This window comes from Oryctolagus cuniculus, chromosome 6, assembly GCF_964237555.1.
Source record: "Oryctolagus cuniculus chromosome 6, mOryCun1.1, whole genome shotgun sequence".
NCBI lineage: Eukaryota > Metazoa > Chordata > Mammalia > Lagomorpha > Leporidae > Oryctolagus > Oryctolagus cuniculus.
The window spans coordinates 4,647,909-4,670,430 of record NC_091437.1 but is presented as its reverse complement, the minus strand read 5'-3'; the positions used below and the strand labels follow the sequence as shown (position 1 = coordinate 4,670,430).

At 52.7% G+C, this 22,522-nt stretch overlaps 1 long non-coding RNA gene across 3 annotated transcripts in view; it reads right to left on the bottom strand.

Moving 5' to 3' along the window:
* LOC127487799 (uncharacterized) overlaps positions 1–22,522 on the bottom strand; it is a 98,945-nt gene that overhangs the window by 55,987 nt on the left and 20,436 nt on the right. The gene's annotated exons all lie outside the window — the stretch shown is intronic.

The following is a 22,522-nucleotide window of genomic DNA, read 5'->3' as shown; positions in this document are numbered from 1 at the left end:
TCCAACCACCGTCAGCTGCACAGGACAAAGTGGCAGCAGAGCGACAAGGTCTCCCCGCTCTTGCAGGGCTGGACGGCCTCCTCCCGCCCGCAGGGGTCAGAGCTCCAGGCTCGCTGGCCTCTGGACCGTGTGACTTGCAGCCCTAAACCTTGAGCCTCCAGCCTCAGACTCTGCTTCTGCGATCCCGAGGCCTCCCTCTCGCCCCAGGCTGAGCTGCCAGCTGCCTCGTTCTTCAGCTTGCAGTGGCCTGTGCAGGACTTCCTGGGAGCCGGTCCCTCTCGTTCGCTGCATCTACACAATCGCATTGGGTCTGCTTCTCTGGAGAATCATGACTACTGCAGGGGCTTCCACCTGTACCAAGCCCCTCCGCCCGGCACCGAGCACAGGAAGTGCAGGCAGGAGCCAACAGCCACACTGTACCCAGCCCTGGTAGCCACACCAGAACATTCTCTGAGGGCCAGGCATGTGGCCGAATAATTAAGCCACCGGATGAGACGCCCACGTCCGATATCAGAGTGTCTGGGTTTGAGTCCCAGCCATGTTCCTGACCCCAGCTTCTGCTGATGGGCAACCTGGGTGGCAGCAGATGTTAGCTCGAGCAGTTGGGTGCCTGCACACACATGGGAAACCTGGAATGAGCTCCCAGCTCTCGGCTCCGGCCCTGACCCAGCCTTGGCTGTTTTAGGCATTCAGGGATTGAATCAGTAGAGGGTCACTCTCTCTTTATGTCTCTCTCATTCTCTCCCTCTCTTCTGAATTAAAAAGAAAAGTTCTTACAACCACCCACAGGTCCCAGGACAACTGTTCATCTGCACTTGTGTACTGGGAGGGACAGCAATGTCCACCCACCCCCCAAGCTCCAGGTCTCTGCTTCCTCTCCCAAGCGTCACGGACACATTACTCAAAAGCCCCCTAAAAGGACACCAAGGCACAGCCCCACTCTGCGCTTGAGAGACTGAACAAAGCAAGGCCAAGACTCAGAACTGGAGGGGGAGTTAATCCATCATGAATGCTAATTTTGATATATCAGATCAAGCGGTATCATATTTGTTTCTAGAATTTTTAAGAAATTAGTAACATATCCTGAAAAAAACTGGAGACCCCAGACAGAAGCTACAGACTTGTAAGAACAGAACTGCGGGTTTCTCAGTACCAGCCCAGAAACGAGGCAGAAGGCTGACTTGTGAGGTCTCACTTAAGGACCCACCGAGACCAAGGTCATTAAAGTAAACTCCCCCAGCACTTGGGAAGACGTCACCTGGTGCATTCTCTTGAGCTCTATCTCTTGCTCTTCAAGACTGAGCAGGATCAGCTGTCAGCCCAAGCACAGTGGGACACACATCAGTCCGAGCAGGGAGGCCTGTCCTTTGTGGTCATTCGGCTGCAGCTGCCCCCAGAGGTGCCTGTGCTGGAAGCTTGGTCCCGTGTGGCAGTGTAGACGCAGCGGAGCCTTACAGGGTGTGGCCTCGTGGAGGTGATACAGGCAGGCAGATAGGATTACATAGATTAGGTTTGTGAGCTGTGTGATCTCATGCCCCTGTCTGATCGCACCTGGATGCCCACCTGCCAATCAGACTAGGTAACCACTCCCCTTTGAAAGTGAATTAAAGGCCTGGACCACAATTTGGCCTCCTCTCTGCCTTTGCTTTGCCGCCCATGCTAAGCTACCTGTGGCTGCTCCTAACCATAGGCTTTCTCCACGTGGCTCCCAGCCTGCTCTCTGCCTGGTGTGGACTCAACTAAGCCTCCAGACTTCCTTCTCCCCTAAATAGAGCCCTCGCTCTCCTGTGCATTTCTCTCACTGGAGAAAACCTTACAACTTACCACATCGCTGGGTTTATTTTGAGGCGACATTCAGAGTTCTTCTCTGAATAGATGGCAAGAACCCAAAAAATTATGAATCTTAAAAAGCATCACCAAGGCTGTACGGTATCAGAAGGTGATTAGGCCACACGGCTCCATCCTCACGGAAGCATCGATGCCGCCGCTTTGCAGCCCAGCTGCCAATGACTGCACCGGTTCTCAGAGGAAGAAGCTGGCACGAGGTGAGGCCATGGCCCTTCCTTTCTGCTACTCTGCTGTGCTGTGAGGCGGCCAGGGCTCCTCTATGTAGACCCTCCAGCCACCGGAACCACAAACCATAATAAACCCCTTCACACACCAAGGCACTCACACTGAGTCTAAGGCACCCCCGGGCCTCCCAGGCTGCTCAGCTGATGGGTGCTCTCCAAGGAGCAGACCCTGGGCCCCAGACTCCCTGCCCACTGGACTTTCCCACATTAGCTCCCTTCCCCAGGGTGACAGCTCTGCTCTCCCTCCACCACCCATGTCCCCTGTGAGTCCTCACCCACTGTGCCAACCCAATGTCCACTGTCACTTCAGAGGCCCTTCTGCTAGAAATCAGGCCCAGAGACTAACGCCATCAGAGGCGACGCAGCAGCTCAGAGAGGCACAGCTCCCAGGGCAGGCAAGGAAGCCATCATCTGTCTCCGAAGGTGGATTCTAGAACCCAGAAGTCAAATGGACTGAGTTTTCAGGCTCAGTCTCTCAGCGTCACCACTCACTCTGGAGCTGGACCTGAAGGTCTGCTGCCTGCCCAGGGATGAGGGGCTCTCACTCACTGGTGGGATTTTATCGTCCTGCACTCCCCTCCAGGGACAGACAACGCTTCCCTTGCTGCAGGGTGACCACACTGGGAGCACAGCTGGGCACTGCAGATGTAGCAACCTGCCTGGCTTCTGGGATTTCACCATACAGTAGAGTTCTATGCCATTAAATAGAAGTCTCACTATGTTTAATTAAAATCAATATTGAATATTTCACTAGGCTTCTGGAACATATAAGACACAAATGCAGGGATGATTTCACTTTTCTTAGGTTCCCTCTGCTGTGTTAGTGCAAACGGGCAACAAAATCATGCCCCAAACTAGTGACAGCAGCTGCCTCTACTGTGTTCCCCAGCCCAGTAGTCACAATGATGTCTCCACCGTGTCCTCTAGCCCAGTGACCACAGTGGTCCCTACTATGTCCTGTAGCACTGTGGTCACCATTCCTGTCCCTACTGTGTCCTGTAGCACAGTGGTCACCATTCCTGTCCCTACCGTGTCCTGTAGCACAGTGGTCACCACGGCTGTCTCTACTTTGTTCTATAGTGTTCATCATGGCACTGCAGGCAGTAGCTTTACCCACTATGCCCCAGGGCCAGCCCCAGTACTGTAACTTTAATTATTAGCATTCTTTATTATCCTAAAAGCTAGCCCAGCATAATGCAATGCTTCTGACTACCAGTGAGAGAGGGCTCAAGGCAAGCCTCTTGAGGGGTCGAATGGGACCCCTTTAAAAATCCAAGGGACAACCACAGGAGCACAGGGAGTCCCCACTCGCCAGGCTCCTCCCTGACAGCAGCAAGTGCACAAAGACAGGGACACCTTAGAGTGAATCCTTCACATCTTGATGGGAAAGAAGGACATGGAAAATGCAAAGGCTTTGTTTGGGAACCCTGTGGCTTGCCTGATGTTCCCATCTCTTCATTTAGAGTGAGGGGCTCCCCTGGTGACCCAGTGGTGCCAAAACCGAGGGGGCTGTAGCCCTTGGGCTCTCAGCACCAAAGTGTCTGTAAAACAGCAGCCCCTGGCCCCTCTACTTGCAGGAAGAGCCAGTGTGTGCCTCTGTCCTCACTGTCCCCCTTCAGCACAGAGGCAGGACTCCACACGCGACAGCCGGTGCAGAGCAGGGAACCTTTACACACACGCTGCGCCTCTTGTCCCTCAATGTCCTAAAAAGACTGCTGTGGTTAGCAAACAAGGACTATCCCAAGATGGAGCTGCCACTGACCGGGGCATCCGCTGTAAGCCTGCACCTCTCTGTTTAGAGCTGAGTCAGTGACACACAGAAGCAGGTGGCGACCAGCTACCAACACAGAGGAAGTGAAGAAAGTGAGCGGGGCGCCAAGGAGGAACACGCTGCCCTTCAGCCACGGGGAACCTGGGCGCGAGCAGGCAGTGCAGCTTCTCAAGTCCCAGCTCACTGCACCAGCAGGTGAGCCCTGACCCAAAGCCAGAGCTCACTCCCAAAAACACCAGTGCGGGTTCAAGTTCCGCAGAGGGCCCGCCGGGGTCCTGAGGGCCACCAGTGCCGTCGGTCACAGGCATACACAAGTAAGAAAGAGCTCATCAGCGTGTCAAAGTGCTGATGTTTAAAAACAGTTGTGTGCACCCTCTATAATTACCCCTGTAATTACGTGTGTTTTAAAGAGAATACAAACATTTAAGATGAAATGACCTCTGCGACATGGAATGTTCTTCAAATGTTTAGAAAAGCTTGGACTAATTTTGTGATTGGTATTCAAGGTTTAGGACAATAAAATTTATAAGGTTTGTGAGTTTAAATATGTAAGAGTTCAAATAGTGTTTAAATATTAAGAAAAAATGTCTTTAAAAGATTTAATGGGGACCAGCATTGTAGTGTAGTGGGTTAAGCCGCCACCAGCGACACCAGAATCCTAAATGGGCCGTGGTTTCAGTGCTGTCTGCTCCCCTTCTAACTCGGCTCCCTGCTAATGCATGCAAGAAAAGCAGTGGAGAACGGCCCAAGTGCTTGGGCTCCTCCACGCACACCGGAGATCTGGAAGCTCTGGGCTCTTGGCTTCAGCCTGGCCCAGCCCCGGCTGTTGCAGCCATTTGGGAATGAACCAGCAGAGGATGATCTCTGTCTTCTCCCTTTGTCTGTGACTCTACCTTCCCATCCAGCTCCCTACAAGTGCCACTGGGAAAGCAGAAGATGGCCCAGGTATTTCAGCCCTGTCACCTATGTGGGAAGCCCCACTGGAATTCCTGGCTCCTAGTTTCAGCCTGGCCCAGCCCTGGCCATTGTAGCCACTTGGGGAATACACCGGCAGATGGAAAAACTCTCCATCTCTCCCCCCTCTCTCTAACTCTGCCTTTCAGATAAATAAATCTTTCCTTTAAAAATAGAATGACATCGGGTACAGGGCTGGTCCTTGTGGGGAACAGACAGGAAATATGACAGGGCCTGTGTGCCCAGCAGAGTGGTGGCAAGCCGGGGAGCTGATGCACCGGGCAGTGACCCTTGCCTTGGGGAGGAACTGCGAAGTACAGACGCCACAGGCTGATAACCAACCCAGGTTATAACCAACCCAGCTTTCCAGTGCTCGGCAAATCACCACCTTGAAAAGTACTGCTAGAAACAGAAACTCCTAGGAAATCACTGTCCTGTGTCCGGGGTGCCCAATTGTGTTTTCACTCTCTCTGTGCACGGTTTTACCATAAAAGCAGTAAGGAAAAATCTCTAACTACCGAGAGCTGCTAATTTTAACAATCAGCCAAACGGCACGAGTGGTTCCGTGAGATTCTACAGGAAACGGTCTCTCACACCCCGCCCACGCTGGAGCACTCGGCGCCACCTTCTGGCATCTCCTCCTCTGGGATGCTGCGTGGGAAACAGCCTCCTGTCCTTGCTCCCTCTCACAGTCCACCGAGGACACCCGGGTGCCCCGCAGCTGGCCTCGGGAAGCATGACTCTGGCCCCTTGGCAAGGGTCATCCCTGGCCATCTCTGACGCCTCCTCACCCAGTAATCACACGGAATCCACCCCAGCGTGCAGTCTGCATCCTGTCTGTGACCACAAATTCCTAGGTCAGCATAGGGTGCCCCCGCAGAAATACTCTTAGTATTGCCTCCAGCCCTGCAAGTCTTCCGTCCCTTTTAAAGCTCCCTGCCACCATGCCATCTGACACCCCGGGGACTTCATAGGCTGTCCTGACATCTTTTCAAATGTCAAAGTTTACCAGCAGCTTCTGCCTTAAGATCCTCCCCAATTCTCCCATCACTTGGTTCTCACTTTTACTGTTTCTCACACATAACTTCTAATATTTCCACCAACATCCCACCACCCATTGCAGGCTAACTATATAAATAAGGCAAATTATCTTGCCAATTCAGTTTTATTTCTCTGCCTGTAATTACCACCTATTGTGCACGGTCATGCACATTGCTTATTTTCCTGTGTTAACATCTTTTTTTTATTTTTTTTATTTATTTTGACAGGCAGAGTGGACAGTAAGAGAGAGAAAGGTCTTCCTTTTCCGTTGATTCACCCTCCAATGGCCGCCGCGGCCGGCGCACCGCGCTGATCTGAAACCAGGAGCCAGGTGCTTCTCCTGGTCTCCCATGCAGGTGCAGGACCCAAGCACTTGGGCCATCCTCCACTGCACTCCCGGGCCACAGCAGAGAGCTGGCCTGGAAGAGGGGCAACTGGGACAGAATCTGGCACCCCAACCAGGACTAGAACCCGGGGTGCCAGCACCGCAGGCGGAGGATTAGCCTATTGAGCCACGGTGCCAGCCAATATCTTTAAGTCTTAAAAAATGTACTTTTATTTGATTTCTTCTGTATAGTGCCAAACACATTATGATGAAGAAATGAATTATTTCCTGAAGTGAATACAGTTTTTAAATTATGAAGGGAAAACCCAGGAAAGTATCTTAGAGATCACCAAGTTCAGGTTTTTCCCAAGTCATTTTTATGTCTATGGGGAACTGTAATTTGCACCTTAAAAAAAAGCAAAGAAGCAGGCATTTAGCTTAGGAGACAGGACACCCACATCCGCCCCGCCCTCAGGGTACCCGGGCTCAACTCCCAGCTCTGGCTCCTGCCTCCAGCTTCCTGCTAATGCAGACTTTAGGGCCAGCAGATGATGGCTTATGTAAATGGGTTGTTGCCACCCACATGGGAGACCCGAATTGGGTTCTCAGCTCCTGGCACTAGCCCCAGCCAATGAGTATTTAAAAATAGAAGATTTATTTATTTAGTTGAAAGAGCCACACAGAGAGAGAAGGAATGGCAGAGAGAAAGAGAGAGCTCTTCCATCCACTGGTTCACTCCCCAACTGGCTGCAATGGCTGGAGCTGCGCCAATCTGGAGCCAGGAGCCAGGAGCCTCCTCTGGGTCTCCCACGTGGGTACAGGGGCCCATGGACCCGGGCCATCCTCTACCTCCCTCCCAGGCCACAGCAGAGAGCTGGATCAGAAGTGGAGCAGCCAGGATAGTGCCACCCCCCCCCCCCCCCGTCCTCTGTGTGGGTATTTGGAGAATAAACCTGCAGCGGGAGCTCTCTCATTCTGTGTATCTCTCTGGCTCTATGCCTCTCAGATTAAAAATTTTTTTAAAAAGAAAAGAAAAATGGAGAGTTTTTCAGCAGAGATGCTGGATGAGAAATAACGGCAGATCTGCACTGCAGCCGTTCTCAGTGCCACAGGACCATGTGCGTGTTCACGAAAGGGCACTGTTAGCCCTGCAGTCCAGGGAACAGAATTTGGAAGGAGCTCCTGCCTGGACGAGTGCTCCAAGGGAGACACTGTGGAGGGTGAGGGTCTCGTCTAACCTCCGACACACACGCTGATTCCCTGAGCGAGGTTCCTTCCTCTTCCGCTCCACTCACCGTTAGCAGTCACAATGAAGCCAAGTGTCCCTGGGAAATGGGAACTCCAGAAATTCCCCAAGCCCTGCTACAGTTTTGAAGTTTTTTCTCCGACCAGCAAATGCCTGAGCTGCTGTACGTTTTAGAGCACACTGGGGGTCCCCAAGATGATCCTCCGACTCCGTGACTCTCTCTCAGGATAGCAGGACTCAGAAAAGCTGTTGCCTTCATAGTACAGATAATTACAGCAAGCAGATGCAGATTCAAAATCAACAAAGGCACATGGGGCAGTGTCCAGAAGCAACCAGGCATGAAGCTGCCTATGTCTTCTTCCAGGAAGACGACCTTAACTCCCCCTCCCGGAGGTGCGACGTGTTCTCCCACACTCCCTTGAGTTGCACGGACACATGGAATTATGCCAGCAATAGCCGATCAGAATGTGCCACCCCCAGACATGCTTCCTTAGCATACTGGTTGTTTTGAGCTAAAGTCAACTGAGAGAGATCAAATGCAGGAAGGACTCTCTGACCTCCCTCTTTCTACCTATAATTAGAGCATGAATTTCTCACAAGAAATGTGTTCTCCCTATATTAGCACCTCCCTCATCACCAGGGGTGGGAATCAACAAGATGAATCCATACAAACAAGCCTACTAAAATAACCCCAGCTCTCCTCTAGTCTCTCCCAGCTGGTTCCTGGTCACCTCATCGCCACTACTGCCTCTGGCCCAAACCCCCTTTCCTCTTGTGAGCCTCACAGTTTACTGCTGTATGTTTAGGGGTACCTACCCCGTCAGGCCTAACTACTCTGGATCCTCGTTTCTTTCATATGAAGGCCTCCATGGACACATGAAAATATTAACATCAAATAAAGTATATCTGCTTCTCCTATTAATTTTTCATCAATTTACTTCCAAGGCTGACACCGAAGCCAGCAGAGAACTATCTTTCCTCCCGTGCCTATGACGGCTTTTGAAGTGTTGCAAACCAAGGAGTCCGAGGCTTTTCCTTAGAAGCTCCGTCACACGCGCATGCAGCACCACCATGACTGACCTCAGCTCCTCACCCCAGCCCTGCAGACCAAGAGCAGGCGTTCACCCCTACCACAGTGTTGGCGCACACTGCCTGATCAAACCGGCAGCCCATGACCCAGCACCAAGCACACAAAAACACCCCAAGAGTTCAGAGCTCATCTCTCAAAGCCGGGTCAAAGGCCGGAAGACAAGTGTTTTCCCGGACAGTGCAATGTTTGCGCAACGCAGGGCTGCTGAGAGCGCGTCCCACTGTGAGCAGGTGGCAGTCACCTGGGAGCAGAGCATGCCCTTCCTTTATCGGAAATACCCTGAGCAGTCTGCTGTTCACTATGAACTCAGGAATGTGATTCTACTTTTCCTCTCTCAACAAACGCTGCCAGGAGAACAAACATGACTTTTAAAAGCCAAACATGCATTTGGGGGTGCAGGGGGTGACTGGTAACAAGACAAAACTGTACAGTTTCTAAGACGCTGTCAATCTTACATCCATGAAGTCTACTTTATCTGTTCTCTAGAGAACACGAGGACTTTCTCGTGTTCTCTGCTCGACATGGAAGAGCTGTACTCCGCATGGTAGAACCACGATCACTTCAGGAACAACGGCTTCGTCTCAGGGAAGAATCCTCAGCCTGGGACTAAAGGACCAAGGGGAGAGCCTTCTTACTCTCTAAGTACTCACACTGGACAAACGCCTCAGCAAGCTGAGGTCCGACTTAGCGACACAACGTAAGCTGGTGTGTTTCAGATATACCTGGTGACGGTGCTGTCTGCTTCAGATTCTCCCGATTAGACGGGACAACACTCTGTGCTGTCCCCACCTCCACACGACTGCTAATTCTTCCCTTCTGACACAAGAAGACACGACGCCATCCCCAGTGGGTGTCTAGTTCATCCAGTCCCAGCCTCACTCATGGCTGGGGGCTCAGCCCTGCTTCAGGAGACAGTCAGAGGTAGTAGGTTCCCGGCTACTCAGAGCTTCCGTCTGACTTGGCCACAAACGGAAGCCCCCCGTGGCCCCTTCTCAGTAATTTGCAAAAGAGGTTCACAGACCCCAGAACAACAGGGAACCCACTTTTGCTGATCTATGAGGAAAGGGTACAAATGAATGGCAGATGAAGAGGTTCACGGGGGACAACGTGCAGGTGTGAGTGCAGAAGGGGTGCACCATCGTCACTCACAGGGAGGATGTGTCAGGTTCTAGCAGCTCTCCAAGCCCCTTCCTCTTCTGGGAAGTTCTGGGACATTCTCAGGAAGTCCCATCCTCAGAGTCCTTTCAGTCAGTAATTGCGATGAGTGTCTAGATTAGCTCACACCTTCTTCCTCTGTATCTCCATGGCCATGCGATGGAGACAGAGACGAACCCCTTGGTGAGGTCAGGGCACGCTTCACCCCGAGGCAGGGCAGACTGATTTTCCTCAAGTAACATTTTTCTTTCACCTTTACGACAGTGGCCAGGTCCCCCTCTGCCGGATCAAAACCCAGAAACAATACAGCTCAGCTCCTCATGCCCTCGCCGGCCACGGTGGTCCACACTGGCCGTGACCCCGGCGGGCTGCTGGAGTCACCAGAGGTCCTCGGGGTTTTCTGGCTCGAGGCAGCGTGCCCAAACGCGAACAAACCCCAGCTCTTTGTAAACCACTAGCCGCTTCCGCAGGGAAAGCTCCCCAGGCGGCCCTGGACCAACCTAGTACCCCACCCTCCTCCGCACAGGCAGTGCTGGAGTAACTGGAATGTGCTGGAAACACAGCCCCTGCCGGGTGGGGCGTGGCTGCGGCAGCCTGGCTCAGCTCCGGTCCCTCTAGAACAGCATCCTTCCTTCCACACGCCCGCGCAGCACAGTGCGGTCTGGCTAGTGCTTCAGACGACGGTTGGAGGCCCGTGGACCACCCGTGAGGGCTTGGTTTCAAGCTCCATCGCCGTTGCTGACTCCTTGTTCCTGCTAACGCGTACCCCGGGAGGCAGCGGAGGAAGGGGCAAGGGGCCGAGTCTCTGCCACCCCCACGGGAGACGTGGACTGAGTCCCCAGCTCCCAGCTCCGCCTGTGAGAGCATGGGGGGAGTGAAGCCGCAGACACGAATTCCTATTAAAACCCAGGGTGGCTGCTTGCTGAGGGGCTCCAGGCATCGTTCCCGCAGTGATCCCCGCGGCCTGGCTGCAGGCAACACAGCCGCCTCGTGGGCCGCGTTCACGGGAGGAAGCTCTGCCGCTGCCGCCCGGGCTCAGTCAGGGGCCAACCAGCGCGCAGGGCCCCGGGCACCACGCCCCGCCGCGCTCCGTCCGCACTCAGGAGCTCCTCCTTCCCGGCAAAACAGCTCCGCTGCAGGGCTCCGCACACCCTGACGCCCACGCCACGTGAGCACGGCTGTGGTGACCACCGCTCGCGGGCCCACAGCCGCGCTGTGTGCAGAAAGCCGGCGGCGGCGGCGTCGCCACAGGACGGGACGCGAGCCCCCAGGGGCGCGTGTTCCGGGGTCCCCAGACGGGGCGGTTCAAGGGGCGTCCCCCTGACACAGGGAGGAGAAGACGCCTCCAGACCACGCGCGGCTCGGCCCCGGGCCCTGAGGAAGCCGCCGTCCCTCCACGGGCCCTCCTGGGGGGCTTTGTCCATTGCCAAGGCGACACCCGTGGGCGCTTTCCATTAAAAACGCTGCTGGACCTCGCACACAGCGGGCCCCTCCCTGATCCACCGGGTGCGAGGCGCAGGGGCGCCGGGTTTCCAGCGTGGGCACTCCGGAGGGCGCCCCCCGCCCCCAGGGGCAGCCTCCCCGCGGAAAGCCCGCCACGCGCGTGACGCGGCCCTGCGTGCAGCGGCGGCTGGGTGGGCCGTGGCCTCGGGAGCTGAGGCTGTTCTATGGGCGCGATGCACAGGCGGAGCTCGGTCCATCGCGGAGCTATCACGGGCCTGGCCGTCGCCCAGGGCTCTGAGCCGTCACGAGCCAGCAGCTTCTGTGCGGGGAACGCCAGCTTTGTGAAATGGAAAACTAAAAATGGGGGAAAGCAATTTATAGTAGCGGCTTGGATGTTACAGCATCAGGAATCAGTAAGCCTTGGGAACTCCTGGCTATATAAAGTACCTACACAGTTCTGTGGAGAGAAGTCACACCCATTCTTGCACACATTTATGCACATTTGAAGGATCTTCAAAAAGTTCCTAAAAAGGGCTATTTTCAGTTATGCATGGATTTCAAAAAATTTTGCACCAAAATGAACTTGTGTTTTAATTCCGTTTCTCCATGAACTTACTGAGGCACACTCGGGTGTGTGTGGGTTTAATTACGCCAAGCCAGATTCCAAATGGGCAGGTGACTCTGTGACACAACCTGCTCTCCTCCCACCTCTCACAGCGTCTACAGGATGGAGACAAAGACTCAAAACCACATCCTCGCCTCATCACCATCCTTAGTGAAACAGGGGGTTCAGAAAACAATAGACACAACATTAACCATACATATGTAAACATACATGTCATACACACACAGAGACATGTAATTAAACACTTGCTCTTGGACAGGGGAAAACTAGCAATGTGTAGTATTGGGCACTTACTGACATCCACAGTTTCCATTTCTCAAACAGCACGGCCTCTCCTCCATGGCTGTGGCCAAACACTAGAGCTACTGCAATAGACACTAAGCTCCCATCACTGGTCACAGGAAGCGGGCAGTCCCTTCCCAAGGCACACACACAGTTTTGTCACCATTTTGTCACCTTTGTTGCTACTAAGCCCAGGGCCAGCAGCTGCTGTCTCTGGTACTGTTCCCCACCATTCTGTTTCCTCTTCTACTTCCTTTCTCTACTTCTTTTCCCATTTCCCTCATCTGGGTTAGAATCTCTCATGTTTTTCCAGTTGAGGTTTGTTTGTTTGACAGGCAGAGTGGACAGAGAGAGAGAGAGAGACAGAGAGAAAGGTCTTCCTTTGCCGTTGGTTCACCCTCCAATGGCCACCACGGCCAGTGCGCTACGGCCGGCGCACCACGCTGATACGAAGCCAGGAGCCAGGTGCTTCTCCTGGTCTCCCATGGGGTGCAGGGCCCAAGCACTTGGGCCATCCTCCACTGCACTCCCTGGCCACAGCAGAGAGCTGGCCTGGAAGAGGGGCAACCGGGTCAGAATCCGGCACCCCAACCGGGACTAGAACCCGGGGTGCCGGCGCCGCAAGGCGGAGGATTTGCCTATTGAGCCACGGCGCCGGCCTCCAGTTGAGTTTTACGATAACTAATTTGAAGAGCTTTCAACACTTTCTAATTCATCTAGAAAAATAAGGATTTTACACTAGTTATTTTTTTAATAGCTTTTGCTACTTTGTTGTATTCAAAGAAACAGAAGTTGCTCTTCATGGGATACTGGCGAGATATGCAAAGCTGAGTGAGACCCTTCTCTGGACTCCCACTGTGTCCTGCCCAGCCTCTCTGATGCTCCTGTCCACGAGTTAAAGCATCTCTCTGAGCCTGTCCAGTCTCAGCCATGCAGGTCGCGAGCTCCTGTGGCAAGGTCACTGTGGACTGTCTCCTCTGCAGGAGAGCTTGCCACACAGAATCATGCCCAGAAGGTCTCTGGGACAGGGAAGGGCTAATTTCTGTGAGTTTTTACTCTAGTAGGAAGCACTCAACAAGACTATTCCTGCCTTGTGGAGGAAAATTAGACTATTAGCCACATTCAACTTTAGAAAACATCACCTAGTCAGCCAAATAAATCAATTCTACGCTCTGCTGCTACCGGTCATGTACTCTTAAGCAAATGAACCTCTCTGATAATTACTATTCTCACACATGAAATGAAGGTAATATTTCTACCTCACAGAAATCTGTAAAACAATGAGGCCAGCGCTGTGGCACAGCAGGTCACGCCGTTGCCTACAATGCTGGCATCCCCTAGGACAGCCGCTGTACTTGTGATCCAACTCCCTGCTGAAACTCCGGGGAAAGCAGCGGAGGGTGGCCCAAGTGTTTGGGCCCCTGCCACCATGTGGGAGACATGGGTGAAGTCCACACTCCTAGCTTTGGCCTGACCCAGCCCTGGCCAACTGGGGAGTGAACCAGCAGATGGAAGATCTCTCTTCCTCCGTCTCCCCATCTCTGTAACTCTTCACATTGGTTGCCCCCTAATGAGCAAGGTAACCAGTGTGCTGTGGGACTGTGCATTCTCTGTTTCCTCTCCTAACATTCTAGGTTTCCCGGTTCAATTCACTGCGCGTGTGTTTACTGATTTCATTTATCCAATGCCTGTTGTATAATCTGAGACGGCAAATGAGATACGAATGAACCAGACTGCAAGTCCCATGAGGAAAGAGACAAATCCAATCAACTTCACAAGATACAGCAACAACCATGGAGCATGACAAGAGCAAAGAGATGACCTTGTGCCGTGGTTGATTTGACACTGCACACACCACACCGTGGCACAGCAGGCCCGCTCCGTGTCATCATGAAGACCCCAGGGACCATCTCCCCTAACTCGGGGAACAACTGCAGCAGGCAAACAGGAGAAAATCTGCTAATAGAAAATTGTCCGTGGCAATTAGGAACTGATTGTTTGAGAAAGAACTAGGATAAGTAAAAGGATAACTGAACCCTTTTTCTAAAAAATGTGTTCAAAACTCAAAAAGAGCCCTTGCATGGTTTTGCTTCAGATACTGTCCAGTACCAACAGGCTGACTCGGTGGGATCCCCAGGAATTCAGCCCCTGAATTCAGCACCTGCTGTCTGCAGCCTGTGCCTCCCCGGAAACAGATCCAGACAGGCCTCCAGGGCTCAGGACACACAGGGCTACAGACCAGGCCTGGGGGCACAACCATTGTCATCCCGGAAACCCTGGCTGCAGAGGTGACAGCAATGCACGGACCACCCATGAGCTCGCTGTCAGACAGTGGCCGCCCACAGTGTGTTGCTGGGCAGCCCGCGGTCCCTCTCCCCAGATGTGGTCAGGCACCACTTTCTCACAGCCACCGGGGCTGCAGCTGTCAGGTGCCGTCAGCTGACGCAGCGCTGGAAACAGCAGGGAAGTGCAAGGACAAGGCGGCCGTCAGTACTTTCAGTAAATCAATGTCACACTCCTCCCGTTTCCCCCAGCCCTCTGCTGAGCAGGTCCCGGTCTGTCTCAGAGCTGTCAGGCGCCCTGGGTCACAGGTGGCAGCCGCCAGGTAATGAGCCCAGCTTGAGGCGGCTCCGTCCCATCAGGCTCTGCTGCTCACTCCTAGAAAGAGCTCCAGGCCTTGCTGCCTCCCCCCCCCCCCACCTCACCCAGCACCGTGGGCTCCGAGAGCTGTGACGGCAGAGCACAGAGGAGCTGGAGGCCCCACCAGACAGCAGGTTAATGATGGCAGCAGACCCTGGAGCCGCCAGCTTTAAAATGTGTGTTGAAGCTGGGTGTAGTCCCACAGGGATTTTGTGCATATGAGACTTTTCAAACAAAAAGCAAACACACAGGATGAGTGGCTCTGGCTGCCCTGGGCTGAGGGACAGAACCCACCTACTCCCCTGACAACCCGGTTCCTCCTCCATCAGCGGCCACTGAGGGGCTCTGAGGAGGTGCAGACTTTGAACTGGCTGACATTCACTCTCTCCTTGGTGGCTGAGAAGCAGTTCAATGGCTTGGGGCTACGTATGGGAAGGGGCAGGCTCTGGTAAAAACGCAGGTCACGGCACTCTGCACCGGGGGACGCCTCCAGTACCATCAGGCAAAGTCCAGTAGCACCCGGCCCTTCGCAGTGAAGCCTGGTCATGGGTCCCCACAATAGGATTTCCAGCCGACCGGAAACCGCTCCGGACACCAAGAATTAGCAGTGCTGGGTGGGCTGCAGCAGGTTGCGTTTTAAACACAAATTTAAGCTCACAAGGAAACGTGACAGGGTTCATTCACTAGGGCTGCCCCGGCAATGAACCCCAGCCTGGGGCTCCACCAGCGGAAACGGTCTTGCTCAGTTCTGGAGAATGGAAGACCAGGACAGTCTCAGCAGGACAGTATCAGGGGTCCCAGAGGCCTCCCCCTCGTCTCGCAGAGGGCCATCTTCTTCCTGTCTTTGCGTTGCCATCCCTCTGTGCATACCTGAGCCTGCATCTCCTTGCAAGGACAGCAGTCTGAGCGAGTTGGTGAGTTATCCCACCCAAATGACCTCTCTTTAGTTATCTGTTCAAAGACACTGTCCCCAAACGCAATCCCACTGCAAAGCATCAGGCACTGGGACTTCAACTCATGGATCGCAGGTAGACACATTTCAGGCCCTAGCACTGGTTTCTGAATTTCCAAAACTAAAGAGAAAAATGAAACGAAGTGTCGCTCCCCCTCTTCGTGGAGGAACGACACAGGACCCTGCGCTGTTCTTTTGTCTGCTCGGCCCTTCCCAGGTTTGCTGCTGGTTCTTCCCGGGTTGGCTACCATCCCTTCCACCTCCGTGGAAGGGCGGTTCCCCCTGCCACTTTCCCCACTTCCGCGGGGGAGCGGCACACTGCCGGCCGGCTCTCTCGGGGGCTGCACAGGTGTTCCTTCAGATAGATGTTCCTGGTGCATGTTGTCTCTCTCCTCCTTTATAGTCCTCTTCCACCAATCCCAACTCTGCTACCCACACGCCGAGTACGCTGCTCTCCTCCAATCAGGAGCAGGTCCTACAGTTTATTGGCTGAACTGGAGGCAGCTGTGTAGAAGCTGTTTCCCTTCTCAGCGCCATATTGTGGGAGAGCAGATGCATAGAATAAGTCTTAATTCCAGTAACTTAGTCTAGTCCGAGTTGCTCCCCACAACAAAGGTTGTTAATGCATTTAGGCTCATGTGGCAGAAGCCCTGATCTCAACAGCAAAGGCCCTGGCCTTCTGGGGGACACAAGCTGAGGAGCTGAAGCTAGGCAAAGAATTGTCACAGCAGAGGTCTTCAAAGGCCAAAAACCTCAGTGGCGATGTGGCCGGGAAGTAACCTACCCCCCACCACAGGGTGATGGCAGTGGTGCCCGTCTCATCCAGGATTTGGGTCGGGTGGAGATGGGCAAGTCTCCATTGGAATCTGGAAACGTAAACGCAGGCCCCATGTAGGCTGGCGATTAACATGATATTGTCACTGTGACCCAAGAAGTTAGGAGCTCAAGAATTAGTAATTTTGAAAAGGAGAACTGGGCAGTGTTACCCTTGATTTGCCAACCTCTAGTCTCTAACTCTTTACATAAGGCTGTCTCTGAAATTTGGTCAACTTGCTGATTATCTGGCCCTGCTGGATATGTGTGTGCATGTATGTGTGTGCATGTGTGTGTGCATGTGTGTGTGTGCACGCATGTGTGCGTGTTGAATAGATTTTCAATTAAAGTTTCAATTTTGTTAGTTAACAGTTACACTCTACTTGTATTTTATTAGATGTTCTACTTGATATTATTAGACATCAGAGATACTGTATCCACTCAAAGGTCTATTCAGCTATTGCAATGTCAAAGAGAACAAATTAAATAAAATTTACATTGATCAGAGTAGCAAAGTGTTTAACTATCTAATAAACCCAGTGATTGACATGTAGGAAAGCAGGAAATGTTTTAAGAAATGTAACTTCATGGGGCTGGCACTGTGGCATGGCGGGTTAACACCCTGGTCTGAAGCACCGGCATCCCATATGGGCGCTGATTCGATTCCAGCTGCTCCACTTCCAATCCAGCTCTCTGCTATGGCCTGGGAAATTAGTAGAGGATGGCCCAAGTCCTTGGGCTCCTGCATCCACATGGGAGAGCCTGAAGAAGCTCCAGGCTCCTGGCTTCAGATCAGCGCAGCTCTAGCTGCTGAGGCCAGTTGGGGAGTGAACCATCAGATGGAAGACCTCTCCTCTCTCTGTGTAACTCTGACTTTCAAGTAAATAACTAAATCTTTAAAAAAAGAAAAAAATATAACTTCGTAAAATCATACCTAGAATGTTTTAGGCACTTCAGACATGGAGATGCCTAGAAAGAGAATTCCCAAGGAGGGGCTCCTGGCAGCCAAACCTGGCCAATCCCATGTTGCATCTGTTTCAATATCAACTACTGATGAGATTCAAAGCAAAAACCCCGTTATACTGTGGGGTTGGTGTCACTTGGGTGAATACCCTTGAGGAGGCATTAGATAATATTAAGGCAAGGTTGAGGCAGATACATAACCATTGTCTATTCTAGAAAAATGTCCATAAATATTCACAAAGAAGCAGGATTTTTTGTTTATTACTAACAGAAAAATTAGTAAAACCTAAATGTTTGTCAACTAGGGTATGCGTTAACTCAGGTTTAGAAGGAAACTCTATGTAGCTATTGGAGTTAAAAAACAAAACAAAACAAAAAAAAACAGCTGCATTAGCCAACACTCACAGACCTCAAAAACATGACATACGAAGCAGAAAGCAAGCAGCCAAGGGAAGTGTTCATGAGTACATACGTGTCCAACAAAAATGTCAAGTACATAAATATGAAAATATGCCCTGCAAGGAACAAAAAATCCTGGAGTAGAAGGGAGAAGAGTAGAGTTAGGTTTTCCATCCATCTTGAGTGCTTTACACAGCAAATCATAAAAACAGAAGGGAGAAACTTAAAGCAAATATAGGTTTGGCATCTGTTTCATCTCATCTCAGGGATAGTTATAGGTGAGTGCTATTCCTTTTTTTTTTTTTTTTTTTTTTTTTTGGACAGGCAGAGTTAGACATTGAGAGAGAGAGACGGAGAGACAGAGAGAAAGGTCTTCCTTCCATTGGTTCACCCCTCAAATGGCCACCACGGCCAGCACGCTGCACCAATCTGAATCCAGAAGCCAGGTGCTTCCTCCTGGTCTCCCATGCAGGTGCAGGGCCCAAGCACTTTGGCCATCCTCCACTGCCTTCCTGGGCCACAGCAGAGAGCTGGACTGGAAGAGGAACAACGGGGACAGGATCCAGCGCCCCAACTGGGACTAGAACCGGGGGTGCCAGCGCCACAGATGGAGGATTAGCCTAGCGAGCCGCGGCACAGGCCAGCTTATTCCTTTTTTACCTTGCTAATATCTAAAGTATTTCCTAATCAGAATTAATTTCGAAAGAGTTCAGAACCGGGGCAGGCACTGTGGCATAGAAGGTTAAGCCTCTGCCTGCAGTGCCAGCATCCCTTTGGGCATCGGTTCAAGTCCCAGCTACTCCACTTCCAATCCAGCTCCCTGCTAAAGCACCTGGGAAAGCAACAGCACTTAGGGTAGCCTAAGTGCTTGGGACCCTGTACCCATGTGGGAGACCTGGAGGAAGCCCCAGGCTCCTGGTTTAAGATCAGCTCAGCCCCAGCCGTTTAGGCCACTTGGGGAGACAGCAGATGGAAGACACCTCTCTCTCTTTCTCTTTCTCTCCACCTTTCAAATAAATAAGTAAATAATTTTTAAAAGGGGGAGGGAACCTAGAACCAATGTGATCTTTTAATTTCAAAATTCTCATGGAAGTTCACATTTATTTCCTCCTTAATAAGCAATTTTTCCAGATAAAGTTTTGTTTACCCAAGAAAAAAACAGCAGTGATGACAGAGAAGGGAAACAGAGAACTGAAGGACAGTGTGTGTGCCTCTGAGAAGGGTAGATGGAGACCCACAGACGGTGAGCTCATGCTAACCCCATGGTGTGTGTGCCTCTGAGAAGGGTAGATGGAGACCCACAGACGGTGAGCTCATGCTACCCCCATGGTGTGTGTGCTTCTGAGAAGGGTAGATGGAGACCCATAAACAGTGAGCTCATGCTAACCCCACGGTGTGTGTGCCTCTGAGAAGGGTAGATGGAGACCCACAGACAGTGAGCTTGCCCTGCCCCATGGTGTGTGTGCCTCTGAGAAGGGTAGATAGAGACCCACATACAGTGAGCTCGCCCTGCCCCATGGGAAGAGAGGAGTGAGGGCCCTCGCACTGCCCCTCCACAGCTGGCTGGCTCTTCGCCCCAGTGGGGATTAGCTGACAGCTGGATTTCACCCGTGAGTCCCAGGGCACAGCTGCCTCTCTCCTGTGCATCTGAGGAACAGCTGACGCCCCTCAGTGGGTCCCAGGGGACTCCTCTTGGAGGACTCAGTCTCAGAGACCTCGTGAGGTGCTGGCAGCGGGCCGTCTGTCACCCTCTCAGCGAGGTGCAGTTTGACAAAGTAGAGGCCGGGGACCCACCCCGTCCCACGCTCAGCCCTCAGGCGGCGTCCATGACCCCCCTTCTCCCCTCTCATCATTTCCATGTTCTGTCTGTCTTGACCTATGCTCTTTACATAGCTTTACAGATAATTTCTCTAAGTATTTGAGCCCATGCTTGGGTATAACACCCTACATATTTTATAGAACAGAATTCGGGGTGGGGGGTGAGGAGTAAGTTAATAGATTCACAGGGAAGAGAAGGCAGGAACGTGGTAGCTGTTAGATGACACAACTGACAGCCAAGTCCACACTGCTGGTTTCTATGAGGCCCACGAGCTGAGGAGGAAGGAGTTAAGGCACCTGTCCATTCTGTATTTCTTTCCCAGTAACTGCAAGGAAGAAGACAAGAGGCCCAGACTAATCTCCTGTAATCACACTGCTGACTGTCTCCCTGGGAGACAGATTTGTATTTGCCAAGAGGTGGGACGTTCTTGTCTTTGGAACGCTCTTAGCAGAGTCTCTGGATCAGGATTGCGAAAGGCAGAATAAAAGCCCACCCCCAATAAAAAATGTTCATATCTAACCTTCCAAACATACGAAATCAATGTTACCTTGCCAGGAAAACACTCCACAAACCCTTCCTTGCCTCAGGGCCACACTCAGAACCCCATTCCCCACCAGCACGAGGTTGAGAGCTCATCCTGACAGCCTGCACGCGGTCATGTGGCGTAGTACCCTGCCCTCATGCTAACTGGACTTCAGAGCACAACGTGACCGGTTCCCGAGATGACCTCGTGAGGCAGAGGTAAGCCAGAGGATCAGCAGCAAACCCCACGGGGGAGCAGCCAAGCCAGCGATGGTTCAGGGACGCGGGGGCCTGTGGAATCCCTCCAAGTAAACATGAAGTAACTGTGGTTTACACTTGTGCCACTAAAAAAGGCACAGCACTTAGTAGGGCCCTTTGGACAGGCGAGGGGAGGCTGAACCCTGCTCGATTTTGGAAAACTACTCCCATTCATCAACGAGGTGAGTGATGGTTGCCAGTTTCTTGTAGGGTCCAATTCAGAACAAAGTTCTGCAGCCGATGAAGTTCTCAGTCTTGGGCCCCAAAGACATGTGTGCTGAGGCACTTGCTACGTGGGCTGCAAGCCCAGTAGGAGAGGCGCGGTAGCAATCCCTGGGATTGCGCGTGGGGACAAGGCCTTACGGGGATACCTCTCGCCACTTGACAGGCAGCTCCTGGGGCCGGCGCTGTGGTGCAGCAGGTTAAACAGCTGCCTGCGATGCCCACATATCATGTGGGCACTGGTTTGTGTCCCAGCTGCTCCACTCACGATCCAGCTCCATGCTAGTGTGCCTGGGAAAGAAGCAGAAGATGGCCCAAGTCCCTGGGCCCCTGAACCCACATGGGAGACCCAAAAGAAGCTTCCGGCTCCTGGCTTTGGCCTGGCCCAGCCCTCACTATTGCAGCCATTTGGGAAGTGAACCAGCAGATGGAAGCACTAGCTCTCCATCTCTCTCTCTCTTTTTCCTTCTCCATCTCCCTCTGCCTCTTTCTAACTGCCTTTCAAAGAAATAAGTCTTTAGAAATGGAAGGAAAGAAGGCAGGAAGGAGAGAGAAAGCAGCTTCCACAGAGCTACCACAGCCCACCAGAAACTGGATCTGAGCGTGAGAAAAGACGGACTGCGTGACTGGAGCTCTGCGTTACAGGCTTCGTCCGGCACCGGGAGTCAGATGAGCGGCGCTCGGTGGATCATGCAAGTCAAACAGCTGTGAGTGGAACTGAGCAGCCCAGAAGGCAGGATCAAGTGCACGGTCCCCTGCCGGACTCAGGGAACTCGGCTCCACTGCAGCACCTTCAGCTGCCCCACCCCGAGGCCTCGCAGGGACGTCCCTCTGCCCTTGTCTCCTCACGTCCAGAGCAACCAAGAACAGGCACCAAACCAACAGAGACACTGGGCACGAAGTTGAAGACGCCCGTGTTCTCCTGCATCCTTTACTCTGACTCATAGAACAGTCTCGTGTCTGACGCCTGGCTCACACTTTGAGCCCCAGTAGCCTGTTCACGCAGCATCCAGAAGGAGCCTTTGAAAACATAAATTATGCTATAACCTAGCCCAGTGCATCCAGAACAAAGTCCCACGTCCTTGCCAACAGACAGGAAGCTCTGTAGCCTCCAGGCCATGAGCAGCTCAGCTCAAGTCTCCAGTGCTGCCTCCGCACGAGGTCCAAGCTGACCACGCTGACCACCACGCCTGCTCTCTCAGTGTCCCCCCCCCCCTCCATGGCCCCTGACCTGCTGCGTTGCACAAACACAGTACCCGGACGTGCTGGTGGCCCGTGGGACAGGTGGCGACCTCCGGGCAAGCCTCTATCATGTCCTCCTGGGCACACCCTTCTTCTACGAGGATTTCTCATTGTGTACAGGGGTAAGAAATCCTTTTATAAAACATAATCATGCCGGCGCCTGGCTCACTAGGCTAATCCTCTGCCTGTGGCACCGGCACACCAGGTTCTAGTCCCAGTCGGGGCGCTGGATTCTGTCCCGGTTGCCCCTCTTCCAGGCCAGCTCTCTGCTGTGGCCAGGGAGTGCAGTGGAGGATGGCCCAGGTGCTTGGGCCCTGCACCCGCATGGGAGACCAGGAGAAGCACCTGGCTCCTGCCATTGGATCAGCGCAGTGCGCCGGCCGCAGCGTGTCAGCTGTGGCGGCCATTTGAGGGTGAACCAATGACAAAAGGAAGACCTTTCTCTCTGTCTCTCTCTCACTGTCCACTCTGCCCGTCAAAAAAAAAATAATCATACAAAATTGTTATGCTCCCTACAACTATTAACACAATTTTTTTAAAAGCTCAGTTAATTTCCACCCCCATCTCACCTTGCTTCCTGCCCCAAGACACCAAATGTTAACAACTGGCATTTTCTTTCCATGCCTTTTTAACAAAAGCACCAAAACACAGCATTGTTTTTAACCTTGACAATTTTAGTGTTTTCTAG